Source organism: Schistocerca gregaria, chromosome X (assembly GCF_023897955.1).
Source record: "Schistocerca gregaria isolate iqSchGreg1 chromosome X, iqSchGreg1.2, whole genome shotgun sequence".
Classification (NCBI taxonomy): Eukaryota; Metazoa; Arthropoda; class Insecta; order Orthoptera; family Acrididae; genus Schistocerca; species Schistocerca gregaria.
In genome coordinates this window covers 747061179-747069222 of record NC_064931.1, presented here as the reverse complement: position 1 = coordinate 747069222, position 8044 = coordinate 747061179, and the positions used below count along the sequence as shown (strand labels likewise).

The 8044-nt window shown below is 44.6% G+C and overlaps 1 pseudogene; it reads left to right on the top strand.

Annotated features, from left to right (window-relative positions):
- The first annotated feature begins 2056 nt into the window (after nt 1–2056).
- Nucleotides 2057–2174, top strand: LOC126299787 (5S ribosomal RNA; annotated as a pseudogene).
- The last annotated feature ends 5870 nt before the right edge of the window (nt 2175–8044 follow it).

The window sequence follows — 8044 nt, the reverse complement described above, 5'->3', positions numbered from 1 at the left end:
CTACTCTTGAGGCTCCGGCTAGTGTGGCCGAGCGGTTCTAGGCCCTTAAGTCTGGAACCGCACGACCGATACGGTCGCAGGTTCGAATCCTGCCTCGGGCATGGATGTGTGTGATGTCCTTAGGTTAGTTAGGTTTAGGTAGTTCTAAGTTCTAGGGTACTGATGACCTCAGATGTTAAGTCTATGGAGTGCTCAGAGCCATTTGAACTCTTGAGGCGTTGATGTAGCTTATCCGCAATTTCCTTACAGCATTCAATACCTACGTTACAATGGTTTCTTCAACAATGATACTGCCGATATTTTCATTTTAACTTGCCGCGTTTCAGGAAGTCCTCTCTGAATTTTGCTGAAATGAAACTAAATACCTGGCAGATAACCAAATAGTAAGAACTGCCAGTTTTACTAAGATACTACAATAAGCGTCATGTACTTCATTTACCACAAAAATGTGGAAGGACGCCGGCTGCGGTGGTCTCGCGGTTCTAGGCGCGCAGTCCGGAACCGTACGACTGCTGCGGTCGCAGGTTCGAATCCTGCCTCGGGCATGGATGTGTGTGATGTCCTTAGGTTAGTTAGGTTTAAGTTGTTCTAAGTTCTAGGGGACTGATGACCACAGCAGTTGCGTCCCATAGTGCTCAGAGCCATTTGAACCATTTTTTTGTGGAAGGACGCGTGACGTGAAAACATTTTTTGTGCGTCGGCTGTATTTAATACTCACTCTAACGAGTCGCCATTTTCGGCACTTTCGTTACTATCCAGCATGCAAAGTTAAAGTATGTACCGCGTTCCATAAAATAAGATGAAATAGCTACCAGGGCGGGACTGTAACAAACAATACAAAAAACAGAACATTCACGAATTGGCATAGTTGTTACCAACGTAGAACCACAAATGTATCAGCGCCTTGTGAGCATTTGATAATGACCAAGGTATTGAAATTGCCCAATCGCTATAAGGATTGTTAATAAACGCAGCAAGTATAGGAAAAATATGCTTATATAAGAAATTCATATCGGCTTTTGCCTCAAGTATGAAGAAGACAATTCGTTGACACAATAGCCTCTGAAGACCACAAGACCAAAACTGGAACAGTGCTGCCCTTGTACTACATTACAAGTAAGACGCCAAGCACGAAAAAAATAGACCCATCAGCCTGCTCTCCGTAAAGGACGTGATATCTACGTATTATCACCAACCGCTTTGAAAAAATATTCAATATTAATCAATGCTATTAGCTGGTTTTAGAAGTGGGAAGAGCACAACGGGCCATCAGTAGGTTAACCAAGGAACAAAATCATAGAATAGCGTAGTGATTATGAATTATTACTTGCATGAGATTCAAAGTTTCTGAGAAATTTTTGGCTCAGTATTAACAAAATATGTAATAACAGCCGTTGAGAAACCAGCTGATTACTGAATCTAAATTATCATCCTGAAGAACAAATGCGTCAGTGGAAGAGGAATCAGGCAGCGAGATTACAAATCATGAAAAAGTTCTCAGCAGCCCTGGAGGAAGTTTTTGGATCAAAAACCTGTCGAAAGTAAGGAATACGTGATAAAGAAACATATTGGAATTACTTTCCTGTAATAGAAACTAATAGAAAACGTGATAGAGAAAGTTGGATGATGGGCCTTAAAATTAGTCACGTCAGATTAAAATTATGTGTGGTCAATATATCGAAAAGGAGATGGTACAGATTGAAGTCATAGAAAATGCTGTCGAGATTTTTTTATTTAGGACAATCGAAGACGATTAACTGATGGGTAGTAAAATAAACATAGGCAGTAGAACGGCCGGCCGCGGTGCCGAGCGGTTCTAGTCGCTCAGTCCGGAACCGCGCGACTGCTACGGTCGCAGGTTCGAATCCTGCATCGAGCATGGGGGCATGGATGTATGTGATGTCCTTAGGTTAGTTAGGTTTAAGTAGTTCTAAGTTCTAGGGGACTGATGACCACAAATGTTAAGTCCCATAGTGCTCAGAGCCATTTGAACCATTTAAGCAGTAGAATGAAATGGAGTTACCGTCGCATATCTTAGTGGGACTAATAGAGCTGTGGCAACGGCCTTGCCGCAGTGGGTCCACCGGTTCCCGTCAGATCACCGAAGTTAAGCGCTATCGGGCGTGGCCGGCACTTGGATGGGTGACCATTCGGGCCGTCATGTGCTGTTGCCATTTTTCGGGGTGCACTCAGCCTCGTGATGCCAATTGAGGAGCTACTCGACCGAATAGTAGCGGCTGCGGTCAAAGAAAACCATCGTAACGACCGGGAGAGCGGTGTGCTGACCACACGCCCCTCCTATCCGCATCCTCATCTGAGGATGACACGGCGGTCGGATGGTCCCGGTGGGCCACTTGTGGCCTGATGACGGAGTGCATAATAGAGCTGTGACTCGGGAAGGTGGCCTTGCACCCTTCACGCTGGTGTGGTGTGTCCCGGAAATGTCTCTATTGCTTCTTTGGTCAACAGAAGGCTGCCTGTAAACCTCATTAGGTGAAATGCGCCTGCTTTGGGGATATGGGCAGTGTTTGCAGAAGTCAGGAAGCAACCCACTCCGCAGCTTTTGTAAGCAGAGCTGGCACGTACAACCTCTATGGTCAGTGAATGCCACAGCCACTTATAGTCCAGACACTGCGGCATCACCTGACCAACGTGCGACAGTCAGTTGAGTTCGCTCTAAGACTTTGATACACCCAATAGAATTGCGTCAGTCTAGACAGCGTTCTTGGCGAGCAAGTCTGACCAACCGGGAAGACAATGCTCACTGCCAGCTTCGTGTTTAAAAATTTATATCTTGCACGCAAAAGGAGGGAAGTTAAGTGTGCTTTCATGAATTTAGCAATGATTATCGCCCATCACATTGGCTGCAGTATGGAGTCATCACCTCCTCCTAACGTTCATTGAAATGGGGAATTGGGAAGGAGCAAGGATGTGAGAAGAATTGCCGGCTGGCTACATTCTGGAGAGGTAGTTTTGACGGTTCGTGGCCTGGAAGTCATCTGTGCTGTTCGGCAGACTTTGCTCTTCTTGAGGAAATGTAAGTACGAAGTCTGCAGTAGCGCGATCCATTTTATGAGCAGTTCGCTTACTTGTGTGTTGCTAATACGCAACTCGTGTCGTAGATATGATTTATTGTGAACAGTAAATTTGGATTCACTAACTCTGAATTCGCGAGTTGTACAGGTAAGGATCATGGTGCTTTATTCTCCGTGCAGTCTTCCAGGTAATTTTTGACACCTCCCACAATGTTGGCGTCATTCTTTCTCAATTTTTCTGAATATTCAAATAACTTTGCTCTCTGTCAATTTGTTGTTAAATTCGTCAAACATACAGAGCAAATAAACTCCTGTTATACGCATACTTGAGTTTAATTCCAAGATCGTTTAACTTGTCCTACAACTTTTCCTCGATGGCCGACCCATTAAAAATAAACTGTTGTATACTCAATATGTTAACTTCGCTGTGTCGGTATTGTCCTTGAGCACTGTGGCCAAAAACAGTTTACTTACTATTTTGCGGAAGCAACGAGTATTGCACTCACTGGTCTTGTACTAATATGATTTGGTTTTACTAACATGAGTTAAGTCCACTTTCCCTAGAAGTGTAAGACGATCGTGAGCTGGGATTACTTTGTAGTGTAACCATCTGGCAAGGATCTTCTAGAGCGTATTTGGCAAAATAAGAAGAGTTTTCAAAATTCCGATGTGATGTTGACAACTTGCCAATATAGAGATCAGGAACTGAAACCATCCATTGGCGAGCCAGAATCTAAGCTCGGTAAAACAGATGTGTTAAATAAAACTGATGTTACTGTGATAGGTAGCATTCTGTCGTTTTTGCGTATTACCATTGCTAGATTCTGAAAGAAAAACAGTTGATGAATAGATCTCATATCACGCTTTGTATTCACAAGAAATATTCTCAGTCCAGAGAGGGTCGTCAGAACGATCTGCGGTATCAGTTCGTGAACTTCGCGGAGACCATTTTTCAGGCATTTCGGAATTACGAATTTCCTATCCCTCGTGAAGTTTTTGGTTATTAATACGGACGTGATTAAAAGCAACTGCCGCGCGGGATTAGCCGAGCGGTCTTAGGCGCTGCTGTCATGGACTGTGCGGCTGGTTCCCGGGGAGGTTCGAGTCCCCCATCGGGCATGGGTGTGTGTGTTTGTCATCAGGATAATTTAGGTTAAGTAGTGTGTAAGCTTAGGGACTGATGACGTTAGCAGGTAAGTCCCATAAGATTTCACACGCATTTGAACATTTGAACAAAAGCAACTGCCACATTCACTAACAGAAAACTAGATGGTAACACGATTAGCACTTGGATAACGCTACTTTAAGTACTGTACACGAGGATGTACATTGCTCTACAGGTTTAATTTTCGAAAGGCTTCCAGGAAATTTGAGTGACAAACTACAGATGTTCAAAATTAAGCTCAAATATCTCTTTATAGCACACTGATTTTATTATGTACAAGGCTTCCTCGCTGTAGTCCAGAGTCTTAGACCGTAAAGAATTATTTAATGTACATGGTACTGTATTTTTTAATTTTTATCTCGTTATTTTGAGTCATAAATTTCCGTATCAGCTTTCTGTGGATTATTTGATTTCGTAGCTTTGTTCCACGTATTCCCACGGAACCTGAAGAGTTAAATTAAAGAGGAGTTCAAACACTATTATATTGACGTTAGCCGATATCACTTCCGGTGAATACTGAGTTGATTCTCGCACCTACGTCAGGATGATACTCTGTCTTCTCCTCACCCCAAGGACCCAACCGCCCTCAGAACTGTCGACAGAATGTTAAACTCTAACCTTCCTTTCTTCGAAAAAAGCAACAGACGCTTATCATTAACTTATTGCCTGATTTATGGTCATGTTTCCACAAGCGTAATGCGGAATTCCAGAGCACAGTGGAAGTGTTGAATGCGTACTCAGAGCAGCTGTGAAACGAATAGCGCTCCTTCCCTTCAGCTTGTCGCTGGCATGAGAACTGTAGCTCACGACAGAAACGGAATTAAGTATGCGCCACGTCGTAAAGGCACTTAATTATAAGTGCGCTTACAGCGAAGACAATTATTGTCTTCAATAAAAGAACGACATTAAAAGAGAACGTAAATGAGAGTAAGAAATAAAGAGAGAGGGTCATTAGGATCCCACAATTGTACAGCAGTATAATGTCTAAGCTAGGAAGAATAAATGAAAATCATGCCTGAGAAGAAACGGCTGTCGGGTCTGTTCGGAAACAGACAGCCTTCCTACAGTCCACAGATTCGTTACGTAATCGGAAAGAAATCTGGGATTTAGAAAACAATCTGAACTGTACCTCGCAACTAAATCTTTTTTATGCTGCTATAGATAGTAGGAAGTTCATTATCCGGAACTGTTATAGCGTCAGCATGGTGTTGGACAATCATTTACGAATGTCACTATATTCGTTCTTCGTGCAGTCTTGTGTAGAAACTTCCCCCCTTATGCGTTTACAAAATTGTTCAAATGGTTCTGAGCACTATGGGACTTAACTGCTGAGCTCATCAGTCCCCTAGAACTTAGAACTACTTAAACCTAACTAACCTAAGGACAGCACACACATCCATGCCCGAGGCAGGATTCGAACCTGCGACCGTAACGGTCGCGCGGTTCCAGACAGTAGCGCCTAGAACCGCTCGGCCACCTCGGCCAGCTATGTGGTTACAGCGTAGTGTATTTTTAACGTCAGTGATATTATCAGTAATAGCGACTATGAACAGGTAATATCAGATTCATACAATTGATTACACTCATTATCCGTACCAGCCCGTGTCTGAGGTAACATTCGAATCAGTCAACAAAATAAAATATCTGTACCGTTTTCTCAGATTCGTTCAGCTATCTCAAGAGAACACTGCTTTGTGTGACGCAATATTTCTTTTCCGCGCTGTTTAAACAAGGTTACCATCTTTGTTTTTTTTTTTATTTGATTGGTGCCGTCAAATAAAATAGGAGCAATGAATCCGATGCTACGATCCTCCAAGTTACTTTACACATTTGTGGGTGGTTGTGTCCTCACTTCTATTGCGCAAGTTGCTAAAATACATTTGAGTTGTACCAGAAGAATTCTATTCGAATACCGGTAGTTGAGTATTTCACAGCAAGAGGCAGAGGCGGTGGCGAACAATTCCTGATAATCAGACTATGCACCGAAACAAACGAACACCGTCCGAACTGGCCTTGAAGGTGTCGACCGGCCGCCGTGTCATCCTCAGCCCATAGGCGTCACCGGATGCGGATACGGAGGGGCATGTGGTCAGAACACCGCTCTCCCGGCAGTTGTCGGTTTTCGCCATCGGTGTCGTTAATTCTCAGTCAAGTAGCTCCTCAATTGGCCTCACGAGGGCTGAAAGCATCTCGCCTGCCAATAGCACTCGGCAGACCTGGACGATCACCCATCCGAGTGCAAGTACGCCCGAAAGCGCTTAACTTCTTTCATTGACGGGAACTGGTGGTACCACTGCGGCAAGAGACTACGCACCAAAGCCGTAGGAAAATGCAGAAACTTCTTCGCTGTATCAAATGGACTGTGGGCGTCAGATACTGCTGACGCTGATCCATTCGTGTGATGCGGAGACTGAACGAGGTCGAGCCCTCGGTATTCTGCGATGGGAGCAAGTTGTATTCTTTCACCCTTCTTTATATTTCCATAAAAATGGCACCACACTAAGCAAGTACTGATCACGGTCATGCATAAGGCACAAATACACAATTCAGAAACTTCGCTGAGGAAAAAAAAAAGTCCGTCCTAGTTACTCCAACATGTCCAACGAAACCAACCAAAATGAGCCACAATATTCGAAAAAGGAAACGAGATTAGGATTTTAAGATGCCGACGATGATGGTTTGGTTTGGTTGTTTGGGGAAGGAGACCAGACAGCGTGGTCATCGGTCTCATCGGATTGGGGAAGGATGGGGAAGGAAGTCGGCCGTGCTCTTTCAGAGGAACCATCCCGGCATTTGCCTGGAGTGATTTAGGGAAATCACGGAAAACCTAAATCAGGATGGCCGGACGCGGGATTGAACCATCGTCCTCCCGAATGCGAGTCCAGTGTCTAACCACTGCGCCACCTCGCTCGGTACCGACGATGAAGAGGCCATTACAGACGGAGCGCCAACTCGGATGAGACGGCGGTGGAAAAGAAAGTTAATCACATTCTTTTCAAAGAAACAATCGTATTTATCGCCATAATCGGTGATGGAAAACAGAGGAAAACATAACTGTACATCGCCGAACGGAGATTTGAAACTATTCCTCCCGAATGGAATCGGTTGTGGTAACAACTGTGCACTTAGCTTGGCTAAAACGGACTAAGTCTTAAGTTTAATATCCTGTCGAAGACGAGGTCAGTAGCGCCGGAACGATGAGGGAAGGTAAACCAGTCTTGACTTTTTCAAATAATCTACTGTGGTTTTCACGTCGATCGGTTTAGAAAAATCGCGATAAAACCCTAGCCAAGATAGCCTGACTAGAATGTGAACCCAAGCTGTTCATGTTCGAACTAACTCCTCCGACTAATGTGATTTTACTGGTACAAGAAGTGAGGCGGAATTGGAATGCATTGTGTTCCAGTCTACCGACGCTGCAGGACAATACTGAACGTAAGAAAATTGGGAAGATCAGAGAAGATTGTACAATGTGAATAGCTTTTCCCCTGTGTAATTTTCCTGGGAGTAACATTGTGGTATCGGAATAAATTCGTAGCAAGTTTGTGTTGTTTTGGCTCCGGTAATATCGAGACTGGTGCAGATTCCGCTGGACGTGAAGAGGCGGCGCGCTTTGGTAAGCAAGGCGCGCAGCCTATACGGAAGCGTGACGGATACGACGAATCGTGTGGACCGAAGAGCTCGGAATACAGAAGCCGCTCGCTAGGAGCTAAATTGCCGGAGAGCGTGCGGTCAGCGAACCGCGGGACAAGACGCGCCGGCGCTCCTCACAGCGACGCAACGGCTCAGCCGCAGCGCAGCACAGGCTACGCAAAACGTTACAAAAGTCTTGTCCAACAGACCT